Below are 15,502 nucleotides of genomic sequence, written 5' to 3' on the forward strand. Positions count from 1 at the left end.
TGCTGCTTGGCCTGCTGTGTTCATCCAGCCCTGCACCTTGTTGTCTCAGGTATTTGTTCCTGTTGTTCCTTACCTTGTTTACCATGCTCTGAAAAAAGTATCTACCAAGTCCCTGCCTCCACAACAAGAAGCATCTGCAACAGACACCATCAAAAAATTCTCTTCACACAATGCAGCTAAGAAAGCTGGAATTGGGAATGTACATCATCCCCATTTGACAGGCTCGTCACCCAATGACTGCGGTTGCTCTGACAGTTTCCAAAACAGTCATTTAGTGGTGGTAGGGATGAGATTGGACAAGTGGGCAAAACTGGCTCTGGATTCTGGACATGTGAAGCAAAACGAACAATGGTGTGGATAAGCAGACACTGAGAAATATCGGAAAAGGTTAGAATTCCACTCGGGGAAGTCTCACCTGTTTTAATAAAATTGCCTGATTTCCCACTGACTTTGGACATTTTTGGAAATTGCCATGACTTGCCCAGGCCTAGAAGTTCTTACTAAATTCATGACTTTTGTAGATTGCCCTTGACCAAAAAGAACCGTGTTAACTAAACTGTAAAAACTCCAAATAACTTCATTGGTGAATTCAGAAAACGTTGCAGAAACATTTGCCTATTTATTGCACTAATTGATGTGCTGTTCAGTTTTTATACAAGTTTACCATGAAAACCAATAGCTACTGCTACAACCTCCCTCTATCCATGAGGCCCAAGGCTATCCCAAGCTTCACATTCTTTCCATTAAATGTCCCATTTATAAAACACCACCCTCAAAAAAACCCGAATACTTGGTCTCCCTCACAATTAAGCTAAGCTTGAAGGTTAAATGGGAGTGCAAGATATTTCACTATGTGTCAAGTGAATTCAAAGTCTTACATCAATTGATGTGACATTATTGGCCTACACGATTTGTATGTTTTCCCCCTAGGATTTGAAGTGGCAGACAAAGGGTCAGAACAGAATGATATTAAAGCATTTGGTGTACAAAGGGAACAAAGTTATACCATAAGCAGTTGGCATTTCAACTTTAGCCAAAGTATCATTCTGTTGCATACTCTGCAAGTCAGCTTAGAGATCCAACTTAAATTGCTCACCTTCACCAATTTTCTCAATCTTTACATAATCCTCCATGCTGCTGTTCACAATTCAGCCTGTGAACAGACACAAGAAAGTCAGATTTCCATGGTGCACAGAATAAAAACAGATGATTTTTCAAATATTGCAAATATTTAAACTTCGAATGTGAACAATCTTCAAAACCACCAAATACTCACGTTACAACTGCATATTGTAAAAGATTTCATTTCAGAACAACAATAATTTGGAACATAACACATGATAAAATTCCCAGTGTTGTGAAGAAATGGAGAGGGAGAAGTTTGGCAACAGTTAGTTCATCACTCAGACGGTAGGAAACGGACTACATGCAGTTTGGGATCCTGTCAGAATACGTCAAATGGGGTGAAAGTCTGGAGAAAGGGGCTTGATGGAAAACTAGATCTTGACAGTCTAGTTAATGCTGTTGCAGGAAAACAGAACTGGTACTGATAATTTCTACAGTCATTAGTGTAATTCTTCTGGGAATCTACTTCTGGCACTGAAATGGTTTGTTTTTGGATCAAAATGAATCAGCATTTTGACACCTCTCTCACACAAAGAAAGCTGACCATAAATATGAGGACAAAACAGTAGGACAGTGGCTATGGTATAAGAATTCTGAAACAGCAATTCACGGATCTGAATTCAAATTGCACCACAGCAAACAGAAAATTATAAGATCCAGTGATCAACTAACGCCCTTTACATAGGAAATCTGGCATTCTTACTTGGTCTACGTGACCCCAAACCCAATCTAGACAAAGGCAGTGGGAGTTTCGACATGAGGACTACAGCAGTACATGATAGTCAGACTGTTTAGACAGAATGAAGAGGCAAATGACAATTAATCCAAAAAAAATGTGAGGTGTTGCATTTTGTGAGGGATAACAGGCAAGGGAGTAGAAGTGGAATGATAGGATGTTAGGAAATACTGATCAACTGAGGGGCATGGTAAGTATGTCTAAAGATCCTTGAAGACAGCAGGACAGCGAAGATAAAGGTGGCCATGACGGCATAAGGGACAACTGTTTTTATTAATCAAAACATTGAATACAAGAGCAAAGAGGTTCTAATGGAGCTGCATGTAACCAGTCAGGCCACAACCGGAGTACTGTGTCCGTGTTCTAATCACCACACTATACCAGAGAGGGTGCAGAAGAGAATATTGCCTGAGCAGGAACGATTCAGCTATGGAGAGAGACTGGAGAGACTGGTTTTGTTTTCCTGAGAATAGAGAAGGCTGAGGTGGGAGTAAGCAAGAGAACTAATTGAGTTCTACAAGATTCTAATGGGCATAGATAAAGTAGATAGGGAGAAGCTTTCCTCTTCAGTTGAAGGGGTCAGTAATCAGGGGACACAGTCATAATGTTTAGAGGGTATCAGAGGAAAAGAAAAACCACCCAGAAAATTATGGGTATCTGGAACTCACTGCCTGAGAAGTGCGGTAGAGGCATGGACCCACAAGAGAACTAAGAACAAATTAAATGAACATTTGAAATATCACAGCTTACAATGCTATGGGCCAAGTGTTGGAAAATACTATTAGCATAGACGGCTGTTCGATGACCAGCTCAGACATGTTGGCCAAAGGACTACTTTCTGTCGTTAAACCTTTATGACAGTAAGATTTTATTCATGCACCCCCCGTCATTACTCGTGTCCTCTCAAGGATCCATCCACCACCCCCTACAGGTAGTTCTGCTATGACGTGTGTTTCGTTAACGCAATTGATGCGTGTTTGGATAACACGACCTTTCTGCTGTACAGGTATAGCAATTTTCCATAGAAAATCGCATTCTAAGGAAATTGCTATTTCAATTTTCTACGGCACAATTTTCTCTAGTACGAGATCACACAAGAACGCAACTATCGCATTATAGGAAAACTACCTGTATTTCTCATCTGTGAACTGCTGCCTGTGCCACCAGGAAACAAAGCATCATTGTATGCTAATTGCGCCCAACTGTACCTCATAACCACCTCTCAAGTCAAGTTCCCCTCCATGATATTCACTACCCTAGCTCGGATATAGCTGTTCCTTCAGTGTTACTGGGTCAAATTCCTGGAATTCCCTCCTTAACAGCATTGTCGGTTCACCTACAACACATGGATTGCAGTGGTTCAAGAAGGTAGCTCACCACCACCTTCAAGGGCACCTGGGTGAAGCAATAAATGCTGGCAATCCAGTAACGCCCACGTCCCTCAAATGAATAAATAACCCTCCACTTGTCTCCAAAATTGCCAGACCCATGATTCAAAAGCCAGTAATGGACTAGCAGAAATCTCCTTCTGCTCACAGGGAAGTACAAAGTCATTGCTTTGATCCTTGCTACAAACTCCCCCTCCTTAGCCTATGGGGAGGTCACATCTGATCAAGTTGATTGCATTTTTTGGAAGTAACAAGGAGAGTTCAATGAAGGCAATACACCTAATGTGGGGTCTACGTAGATCTTAGCAAGGTTTGACAAGGATGCAAGAGCAGGCTGGTCACAAAGGTAAAGCAGAAGTCAACAGAGGGCAAGACAAATCCAAAGTTGAGTCAGCAGCAGGCAGCTAAGGGTTTTGTTTTTATATTGCCAACGGAGGTTTTTCTAAGTGGAGGGTGTTTGTAACAGAGCTGCACAGGGATCAGTAACGAGTCCACTGTTGTTTGGAGTATATAAATTAATGATTTAGACTAGAATCTAAGATGAAGAAGTTTGCAGATTATACAAAAGTTGACCGACAGTGAGATTGCAGCAAAGATACCAGTGGACTGGTCCGGTGAGTAGAAAAGTGGCAAATCACAACCTGAGTTTCAAATACTGTGACGCAGTGGTAAAGGGTTACCTGGATGCTCTTTCATGAAGAAGTCATACCCCATAGATAACGACCTTGAATTGGGTCAGTGGTCAGTGACAGGGACAGGAAGGTGTGATTTCAAGCAAAGCAGGTAGACAGTTCCAGGAGATAGTGCTGAAAGAACATCAGCCTTTGAGCTTGTCTAACAAATTTGAGATTTTTGCTCCCTGTGTGCAAAAGTGTAGGGGCTGTACAGGGAACGGGCAAACCGACCACATCACCATAATACAAGGAGCTATTTAAGAGGAAGAAATAAGAAATGTAGTTGCTATCCGAAACAGTATAATCACGGGAACACACTGTTCTGTGCCCAGGATCGAGAGTCCCAAAGGGTTTGTTGGCTGCCTGCTACCTCGGGCTCAGGTTCTCTCATCTGACTAGCAGAGGAACTTGAAGTGGGAAGAGAAGATCCAGTTGTACATAGCTCACATAGATAGAAACAGCAAAGAAATCTACTGAGGGAGTATGAGCAGCTCAGGGCTAAATTATAAAGCACTATCACAAAGGCAATAATATCCACATTACTACCTAAGCCAAGAGATAATTAGCACAGTGTCAACACGAATAATGAGGTAAATGGGTAGCTCAAATATTGGTGTGGGAGAAACTGGTTCAAATTTACAGAACACTGGCACCGGTACTGGGAAAGTTGTTCCAATAGGACGGGCTCTACCCGAATCAGAGCCCTGGAGACTCTCATATCGAGGGCTATAGTAGGATTTCAACAATATTTTGGAGGGGTGGTCCAGTTGCATGGCACAATTTGGAGGGGAGGGCGGCTTAGGGATCTAACTTCAGGCACAGGAGATAAGGGGACTACTACAAGAAGTGGGGCAGTCAACACAGGACTGAGGGTGCTGTACTTAAATGCACAGTAGACAAAATGAAGTTAGCTAGCTGGTAGCGCAGATTGAACTTGGCAGGTACAATGTTTTGGATAGAGATGTGACTGCAAGAGGATCAGGGCTGGGAACTAAATATCCAATGTTACACGCCCTATTAAAAAGGGCAGACAGAGTTGCCTCGTTATTATGAAATGAAATTAAAATCGATAGCAAGTGTTATAGAGTTGAAAAGTGTATAATCAACGTGGGTACAGTTGAAGAACCACAAAGGAAAAAAAGACACTGATGGGAATTATGCCCAGGACAAGACAACCAAGGCTGACAAGGGAAATCAGGGACAGCAATAAAGCAAAAGAAACAGCATTTATACATGATCAACATCAGTGGGAAACCAAGGGATTAGGAAGCCTTTAAATACCAGCAGAGGACAACTTTAAAAAACATTAGGGGTGGGGGAGGATGAGGACAAGGATGAGGCAATGACTTATAAGGGCAATCTAGTTAAAAGAAAACTGCAATCATTTTCTATTTTAATAAGAAATATAGAGAGAGAAATAGGAATGGCCATTGGACCTTTGGAAAATGAGCCTGGAGAAGTAATGGGTAAGAACGAAATGGCAGAGGAACTGAATAGATACTTTGCATCAGTCTTCACAGTGGAAGACACCAGCGGCATACCAAAACTGCAAGAGTCAGGGGCAGAGGTTGAGTGCCATCACTGGGAAGATGCTGGGGAAGCTGATAGGTCTGAAGGTGGATAAATCACGCAGACCAGATGGATTACACTCCAGAGTTCTGAAAGAGATTGCAAAGCCATGTTGTTGATCTTTCAGGAATCACCCCAGAGAACTAGAAAATAGCTAACGCAAAGCTCCTGTTCAAGAAGGGTGGGAGGCAGTAGACAGGATACCATAGGCCAGTTAGCCTGACCCGAATCATTGGTAAGATTTTAAGAGTAGGATGGAGGAGTACTTGGAAGTGCATGGTAAAGTAGTACCAAGTCAGCACGGCTGTGTCAAGGGGAGGTCATGCCTAACAAATGTTAGAGTTCTTTGAGGAGGTAACAAAGAAGTTAAACAAAACAGAGCCAGTGGATATGATCCACAGGTATTTGGATTTTCACATGGCCTTTGACAAGGTAAGCACAGGAGGCCAATAAATACAATAAGAGCCCAAGGTGTCAGAGGCAAGGTACTGACACAGAGGATTGGCTGACTGGCAGAAGGCAGACAGCAAGGATAAAGGGGTCTTTTTCAGGTTGGCAGCCGGTGACTATTGCAGTTCACATGGGGCAGTATTGGGATCACAGCTATTTCCATCATAGATAAATGAAGGAACTGAAGACATTGTTGCTAAATTTGCAGATGACTCAAAAGTATGTGGAGGGCCAGGTAATGTTGAGGAAGTGGGGAGGCTGCAGAAGGACTTAAGCTAGGAGAGTGGGCAAAGAAGTGGCACGTAGAACACAATGTGGGAAAGAGTGAGGTTACACACTTTGCTAGGAAGCATAGAGGCATATACTATTTCCTAAATGGGGGAAATCTGAAATAAAGGGATTGAGGTCCTTGTTCAGGATTCTCAAGCTTAACATGTAGGTTCAGCTGGCAATTAGGGAGGCGAATGCAATATCAGCATTCATTTCAAGTGGACTAGAATACAGAGCAGAAATGCAACCGTTGAGGCCGTACCAGGCTCTGGTCTGACCACATTTGGAATATAGAAAACAGTTTTGGGCCCTGTATCTCAGGAAGGACACACTAGCATTGGAGGGGGTCCAGAGGAAGTTTACAAGAATGATCCTGGGGACGAAGGGTTTGTCATTTGAGGACTTTGGGTCTATACTTGATGGAAGTTTGAGGGGAGATCTGATTGAAACTGAAGAGTGCCGAGTGGTCTAGATAGCGTGGTCACGGAGAAGATGTTTCCACTAGGACCTGAGGGAATAGCCTCAGAGTGAAGGTACGACACTTTAGAACTGAGAGGAGGAGAATTTCTTCAGCCAGAGGGTGAAGACTCCGTGGAACTCATTGCCACAAAAGACTGTGGAGGCCAAGTCACTGCATGTCTTCAAGACAGACAGATAGGTTCTTGATGAGTAAGGGGACCAAGGGTTACGGATGGAAGGCAGAAGAATGGGGTTGAGAAACATATCAGCCACGATCAAATGGGGGAACAAACTCAATGGGCCAAATAACCTTGTCATACTCCTACAGCTTCTGGTCCTAACCCAGAGAAGTGTGAAGTAATGCATTTAGGGAGGACAAACAATACAGGAATATGCAATAACAGGAGGACTCAGAATTGTAAAAGAACTGAGGAATCTTGAAGTATCAATGGACCCACAAAGTAGGTAAGCTGGTCGAGAATACTTTTCTTCACTGGCTGAAGGCTATTATCTATGTGCAGAAAGCTCATGCTAGAACTGTTTGAAAAAACAACACGATGTAGACTGCAGCTACAATACTGCTTACTGTTTTGGTCACAACATCACAGGAAGAATGTAATCGAGGGGGGAGGGAAGGTTTACAAGGCTGTTCCCCAGAGTGGACAATTTTAACAATGTCAAAAGATTGGATAGGCTGTTTGTCATCCCCGCTTTGGAACAGAGAAGGCTGAAGAAAGTGATTTAATTGGGATGTATAAGATTGTGAACAGTCAAGAGTGTATAGGTAGGAAATGCCAATTTCACTTGAACAGAGGACAACTTGTGGACATAAATCCAATCTAATTGATTAAAATCTAAAAGAAAATTCAGAGAGGTGGGAAGGGGTCTCTGAAGTTCGCCCACTGAAAGTGAAAAGGCAGAAACCTTCATTGCATTTAAATAAAAACACTTGGATATGCACTTGAGGTGCCCTATGCTAAAGGACTATGGACCAAGAGCAGGAAAGTGGGATTAGATGGAATAGATCTTTCAGCAGTATCAACATGATGGATCAAAAGGCTTGCATCTGTGTCTTCTCTGACTGCGTTTGCACCAATTAAACGATGGCTTGACTAAAGTTTTCATAATTATTTTTAAATCTGGCAACGACCTCCACAATTCCTTATTGCTGTTCATTCAGCTCCACAACCCTCTGATGACCACATTCACGCAGCAACCTCTTCAGCATGTGATTTACTGCAACTACTAGCTGGTTAGTTTAAATTTGGTAGTGGGGAAACTTCTAGAAACAATAATTCAGAACAAAATTAGTAAATCGCATAGACAAATGTGACTTAAAGAAGCTAGCGTGGATTTCAAAGGAAAGTCAGGTTGCTGAAAACTTGCTAGAAGTTTTCCAGTAGTTAGTGGAGTTGCTGAGGACAGTACAGTTGATATACTGTACATGGACTCTGAAAAGGCATTAATACAGTGCTGCCCAGACTTCCAAACAAGGTGAGAGCTTGTGGAATACAAGGAATAGGGTGCTGGGAGCAACTTGGATACAGAACTGGCCAATAATAGCAAATACTATTGATTTAATAAATGTTTTGGGGCTGAAGGAAGACGGTTCCCATTGACCCTAGAGGCACAATTCAAAGTTGGTAGATGAGACAAAACTGGGAGCACAAGGAGAAAAGTGTAGAACTTCAAAGAAAGTGGACAGGCTGGTGGAATGGACAGACAAGCAGCAGCCAAAGTTCAATGAGGAAAAACATGAGGTGATACATTTTGTTAGGAAGAACAAGCTCAGACAAAATTAAAAGAATAATTCTAAAACAGGGTACAGGAGAAGAGGGGCTGGAACATGTATGTGCTTAAGTCATTTTTGGTGGTAGGACAGATTGGGGGAGCAGTTAATATGTACAGTATTCTGGTCTTTATTAAAAAGTACAGTGTACAGAATGAGGAGGTGATGTTGAACTTGTGTAAGACACTTATTAGACCTCAGCTAGAATATGGTGTACAGTTCTAGGCTCTACATTATAGGAAGGGTATGAACAAATTGGAGAGAATTCACTAGAATGACTATGGAGTACTTGTATATGAACACTAGTTCACACTCAGTTGGCAACTGTATCCAGTTTCAGGGATCGTAGTTTAGGAAAGATTTGCAGGAATGATTCCAAGGGTGAGGGACTTCAGTTATGTGGACAGATTGACCAAATTAGGACAGTTTTCCTCGGAGACAAGAAGCCCAAGAGATTATTTGATAGAGATAGATTTGGTCAACAAACAAATGGGACTCATTGAGGACCAAGTGGCCATCTGCGACTGGAGTTGAAGTATGTAAGGCAAGATTTAAATACTTTGAGTAAATTATATTTGTGTTCACTATGGAGAAGGATGAGGTAGGTATAGAAGTTACGTAGGGGGAACTGTGATTTACGTGAACAAAATAGGATCAAGAGGGAGGTGATATTAGCAGTTTTAGCAGGCTTAAAATTGGATCAATTCCCAGGCTCAGATGAGATGTATCCCAGGCTGTTGGGGGAGGCAAGGGAGGAGATTGCAGGGGCCCTGACATTAACTTTCAAATCCTCTCATCACAGGAGAGATGCCAGAAGAGTTGAAGCTTGTGTGGTACTATTATTCAAGAAGATAGGTAGGGATAAACCATAGAATTATCAACCAGACACTCAGCAGAAGGGATACTTTTTGAAAAATTCTGAGCAACAAAATTAATTTCTGCCTGAAGAGACAAGGATTCATCAAGGATAACCAGCATGGCATTGTCAGGGAGAAATCACATCTGATAAGTTTGATTGAACTTTTTGAGATGTGCAGAGGACAGTAGTAAGTTGATATAGCCTACATTGACTTCAGTAAGATGTTTGACAAGGTGTCACTTGGCAGACTGGTCAAGGCAGCAAGAGCCAGGGCAATTTGACAAATTGAACCCAAAACTGGTAGTGTGGCAGCAAGGAGGTGGTGGCCAAGATTATTTACATAACTGAAAGTTTATGCCCAGTGGCATATCACAGAGTTTGGTGCTGGTCTAGACATAATCTGGGCTCATGAACATAGAAAACGTGTTCACCAAGTTCACAGATGATAGAAATTAGTAGTGCAGTAAATAGCACGGAGAAAAGCTTTCAACTGGAATGATACAGATGGGGTGGTGAGGCAAGCAGAACAGTGGTAAGTGGAATTTAATCCTGAAAAGTTTGACATGACGACATTTTGGGAGGTCTAACAAAGCAAGGGAGGACACATTGAATGGTAACGCACAAGTGCAGAGGATCAGAGGGACATTAATATGCATGTCAATAGATCCTTGAAAGCAATAAGACAGGTCGATAAAGGTGGTTAAAGCAGCATTTGGGATATTTGCTTTTATTAGTCAAGACATGGAATACGGCAAGAAGGTTATGATTGAGGCATACAACATGTTGGTTGGACCACAGATGGAGCACTGTTGCAATTCTGTTCACTACACAACAGGATTGCACTAGAGAGAATGAATAGAAGATCCACCAACATGTTGCCTGGGCTGGAGTGATTCAACTATGAAGAAAGAGTACCTAGGTCGGAATTGTTTTCATTAGAGCAAACAAGGCTGATTGGGAAACTTGATTCAGATATACAGAATTATAAGGACAAAAATAGAATAGATAGAAAGATACTTTTCCCCTTAGTCGAATGGCAAATGAACAGGGGACAAAAGAGAATCGGGGTGACCTAATTGAGGTGCATAAAATCATGAGGGGCATAGATTAGATGAATGCATATCGTCTTTTTCCCAGTGATGGGGAATTGAAAACTAGAGGGCATAGGTTTAAGGCGAGAGGGGAAAGATTTAAGAAGGACCGGACGGGCAACTTCTTCACACAGAGAGTGATGTGTATATGGAATGGGCTGCCAGAGAAAGTGTTTGAGGCAGGTACAATAGCAACATTTAAAAAACATTTGGATAGGTATACGGATGGGAAGGGTTTAGAGGGATATGGACCAAAAGCAGACAATTGGAACTAGCTGAGTGGGCCGAAGGGCCTGTTTCCATGTTGTATTACACTGACTCTAAAAGCAAGGCAAGGGCAGGAGGTTGAGAGTAACTAGAAGGAAACATTTTTCAGAGTGGTAGGTATCTGGAACTCAGCGCTTAAAAGACTGGGAGACACAGGAACCATCACAACATGGAAGTATTTAGATGAATGTCTAAATGCTGGCCAAATGCTGGAAAAGGGAGTTAAAGATAGATGCAAGATGAGCAGTGTGGACACAATAAACCAAAGGGCCACTTTCCCATGCTATAACATTTCTAGGACTCTAGGGTACTCAAAATCATGGAAGAGATTAGATAAGCAGAAACTTCCCCACTCATGAACGGATTGAGAACATGAGGGCACAGATTTAAAGTAATGGCAAAAGAAGCAAAAAACAAAGAAAAATCTTTGTGGTCTGAATGCACAGTGTGGTGGAGGTAGCTTCAATCAAAACATGAAAAGGGGAATTCGATTGTTCCTTTCCTGCAAGAAGTCAGGAGCACAGAACTGAGTAAACTGTTCAAGCGCCAGTGCCAACAAGATGGACCAACTGGGTGCCTCGTCCTGTGCTATAACAAATAAGATTTAAAAGCAGCCATGCCTTCTGCTGCCTGCACTTAATGCCAGAATTTCCTGCTGAAACCTCTATGCCCCTTTCTTCCTTTAAGAGGCTGCTTAAAACCAGCATCCTTGAATAAGCTGTTCGTCATCTCCTTACGTATTCTATTATACCGAGGAAGCACTTTATGCGTTTTATTACAGAGATACTGCAAAAAGACAAGCTGTTATTGAACCAAGAGGTCTTGGTTTCTTAACCAAGAATTCCTAACATCAGTCTACACTTATGCGTACTCTTACCCCACCCAGACTTCGTACCTTTTACTGCACTCAGATCATCCTTCACCTTTTCCCACTTCACCCAGCATAATGCTATGACGAAACAAATTTTCCTTCCCTTCCCTTTAAAAAATTCCACATACGGTGAACCAGTGTGCCACAGAGGGAACAATGATGCTGACAGCTCTGCCCTCAGGATTCAACAATTTTAGATCTGTTTCCTCCTGTTTACTTTCCTGTGGGAGCTGATGATTCTGTTACCTCTATTCATATCTCATATTCATTCTCTTAAAGATGCAGTCTGACCTGCCAAGTAACTCTCACATGGAGAGCATTTGGCATTTATTGCTTGAACCATAGTCAGTCAGTGTCTATGTAGCCAAACTGCACCATCTTTGATTACACTGTCCAATTTACTCCCTTCGGTAAAGGGAATCAGTTTTTGCAGTATGTCAAGGAATCATTGAGGTTCATTCTTAACGTCTTCTCCCTTCCTTTGGCTGGATACAAACAATTGGCTTTAATGCCCTTGGTCAGTTATCCTTGAATCTGCCTGTAGCTCTTCTGACAAATTATTATCGAAATATAAATTGAACAGTGCAACAATCTGGTGACAATTGTGACAAACAGAGGGGAAAAAAGAAAGATATCATGTTTGACTTGGATGTAAGTTTTGTTATGCATTCTGGTTCCCCCAAGAATGCTCTACCTCATTGTCATTGTGATAGTTGCTTATGAATTTTGAAGAAAACTTGGAAAGTTTAGTGTTAAACAACAGGTGAAGAACTTACAAAGGATCAAGAGGTTAAAATTTAAAATATCAGAAAACTTACCTGTATTAACAGGCCAAAGACCCAGGTTAAATCTTCCAGGAATAACTTGGATACAGAGGATGTTGATCCTTGTAGCTTCCAAGAATGTAATTGACAGGTGGTCTGTTGAAATTCAGATAAGCCCGAGTGTTACAAATTTCTTCTGTACCTTGGCTTAGATGAAGAAAATTACAAGCAGTAAAACTGTGACCTAATGTCAGCAATGCAGCATATAGACAGGAAAAAGATAAATCAGAATTTCTCCAGATTGACAGTCTTGGAGACTCCAAAGCATCCAATCAAGTTAGAGGAATAATTAATATTCTTCACAGTTGAACCACTATGGTACTGGCCAATGAGCATGATCGGACATCATAGCTAAAACATGCCAAAGCCCACACTAAAACACACACTTTCCAGAGGAGGTCATGAGGCAACTACCTGCAGCATGAAATAACCAGATTTTCCAGACCCACGGTCCAACAGCGCTTCTGGCCAATACATTCATGGAAAGAAACAGGTAACTTCAGAATAGTGTTAACACAGGGTGGGTGGAAATAGATAGTCATGCAGTATGTTCATGGCAGTTGCCCAAAAGAGCTAGTCTCACCAGGCCACTTTTCACAATTTCTCTTCAGAAAAAAATAAAGTCTCTTCCAAAAGCTATAACTGAGACTGCCTTCATCACATTCTCAGGCACCACATTCCAGATGCTAACCACTTGCGCTTCATGTCACTGTTGCTTCCTTTACAAATCCCCTTAAATCAGTGATTCTTCCAACATCAGGAACAGTTTCACCCTATCCATTCAATTTAGGTTCATGTGATACAGTATGGAAAGTATTTGTTGAAGTCAAATCAGCTTTACAAAGGTTCACCATAATTCCCTTGCTTTCATACGCTTTTACAGCATGGAAGAAACAATTTAGTCAATTATGTTTAAGGTGAGAGAGGAAAGATTTAAAAGGGACCCAACAGACAACTTTTTCGTGCAGTATGTATGGAATGAGCTGCCAGAGGAAGTGGAAGCTTGTAAAAATTACAACATTTAAAAGGCTTTCGGATGGGTATATGAATAGGAAAGGTTTAGAGGCATATAGGCCAATTGCTGGCAAATGGGACTAGATTAGTTTAGGATAACTATTCGGCATGGACGAGTTGGACCCAAGGGGAAAGGCGATGGCGTAGTGGTATTATTGCTGGATTGTTAATCCAGAGACCACACAACATTCTGGGGACCAGAAGCCCACCACAGCAGATGGGGGAATTTGAATTCAATAAAATATCTGGAATTAAGAATCCAATGACAACCATGAATCCATTGCCAATTGTCAGGAAATACCCATCTGGTTCACTAATGCCCTTTAGGGAAAGAAACTACCTTCCTTACCTGGTCTGGCCTACATGTGACTCTAGACCCACAGCAATATGCTTGACTCTGAACTGCCCTCTGGGCAATTAGGGATGGGCAATAAATGCTGCCTAGCCAGCAACACCCTCATCCCACGAATGTATAAAGAATAAAGATCATGCTGTACATCTCAATGACTATGTCTTTGATAGCTATGAGTCCTCAAGCCTAGTCCCATTTTTAACTATCAAAAGTAAAGTACTGTGAACATAGAGAATGTTAAATAAAACCAAAGTGCTGGTGAGATTCAGTGGATCTGGCAGTATCTGTGGAGAAATAAATACTTCAAATGTGATAGGACCCTTCTTCAGTACTGGAATGGCGACGATTTTTCCAATTCTTGGTCTATAATTCTGTAGTTAAAAGCACCTCAAATACACAAGTATTTTAAAGACACAATTCATTCAGGTATTAGCTTAATATTGCTCACGACCCCTTTGGATGCGAAAAGTTACTTACTTCACCTCTAAACCAATTATTTCAAATTTTGTCCCCGGTTAATGAGCTCGCTATTCTCTGTAATCTAATCCCCTCAGCCTCCTCTGACCTAAAGGAGATTGGTCAACTCTTACAAAAACAGAAATAAACATCGACACTAACAATTACAGCAGGTGCTAGAACCGTGAAGTTAAAAAAAGAGGTTCACGTGTAGCCTCCAGAAGTTAGTCTGACTACCACCCTTACAACCACTACCACCTCGGGCACGTCCAGGAGGCCCAGACTCAGCCCGGGCCTGAGGCTCGCCACCCCCGACACCCGCGCCGTACCCCTCGTCCCGGGTGATGGCAGGGGATATCTCCCATCCGCCCGGGAGACGGTTTTTATTCCTGGTCCCACCTGCCGCCGGGGCCAACTCGCAAGCTGTGCGGCGGCGATGAAGGGGTTGCTGTAGTAGGCCGAGCAGCGCGGGGCTGACAGAGAGAGAGCAACAATACCCGTTTCCCGTGCCCGCTCCCGCCGCAGTTTGAACGCCGCTCGCTCGCTCTGCCCCCTCCAACCGCCCCCGCCCTGATTCAAACCTGCAGCCAATCCGCGCCGCCATTTGGATTCAAAGCGGCCAATCAAGCCGGCCGAGCCCGCTGAGGTCCTTCGCCCAGCGCTTAGGTGGCCAACGAGAAAGGCGCGAAACGCCGGAGCACAGCGGCAGCGGTGAATGGGCGGGGCCTGGAGGCGGGGCGGGGCCCCAGAATAGGCGGAACCTGAGGATAGGGCGGGATTTGGTGATGGGGCGGGGCACGGCGATGAGGCGGAGTCTGGAGACGGGGCGGAGTCCGATAATTGGGTGGGGCCCGACGGTGGGGCGGGGTCTGACGGTGGGGCGTGGTCTGACAAAGGGCGGGGTCTGACGATGGGGCGGGGCCTGTCACTACCGGGTGCAAGATCAGGCCGGGAACTTTGGAGGCGGTCGGGGACGGGCCGAAGATTGAGCGCAAACTTGGATTGTTTTTCCGGTTGCTGGATCTTTTGTTTCGCTAATGGTTTGAGGTGAGCGGGCGGATTTTAAATGGCAGAGTTTGGCTCTGTTTTTGCCTCCAGATTTGTAAGATATTGGTTTGCACCCTCGTGGTCACACCGGTGTTCAGCATCTCCTGAGGTGGCTCAGGTGTCCCATTTTTTTGGTGTTTGTCTGTCGGTAGACAGTACATCACAAAATGGCCATGGCCGTGCATTTCAACAAGACTTGACAGAATCAAAGAGTAGAGCTGGATGAACACAGCAGGCCAAGCAGCATCATAGGAGCAGGAA

At 43.1% G+C, this 15,502-nt stretch overlaps 1 long non-coding RNA gene across 2 annotated transcripts; it reads right to left on the reverse strand.

The window, feature by feature from the left end:
- Window positions 1-1,082: 1,082 nt before the first annotated feature.
- LOC125481826 lies at window positions 1,083-14,764 on the reverse strand. 2 transcript variants are annotated; one of them, XR_007261465.1, is made up of 3 exons: window positions 14,692-14,764; window positions 12,367-12,468; window positions 1,083-1,153 (listed from the first exon to the last, which is right to left on the reverse strand). It is a non-coding gene; the product is annotated as an uncharacterized LOC125481826 (long non-coding RNA). The 2 variants fall into 2 exon arrangements; XR_007261464.1 differs by having other exon boundaries at window positions 14,594-14,710.
- Between the last annotated feature and the right edge of the window lie 738 nt (window positions 14,765-15,502).

The sequence above is a fragment of the Rhincodon typus genome, unplaced genomic scaffold (genome assembly GCF_021869965.1).
Source record: "Rhincodon typus isolate 14 unplaced genomic scaffold, sRhiTyp1.1 hic_rhity00003730, whole genome shotgun sequence".
Classification (NCBI taxonomy): domain Eukaryota; kingdom Metazoa; phylum Chordata; class Chondrichthyes; order Orectolobiformes; family Rhincodontidae; genus Rhincodon; species Rhincodon typus.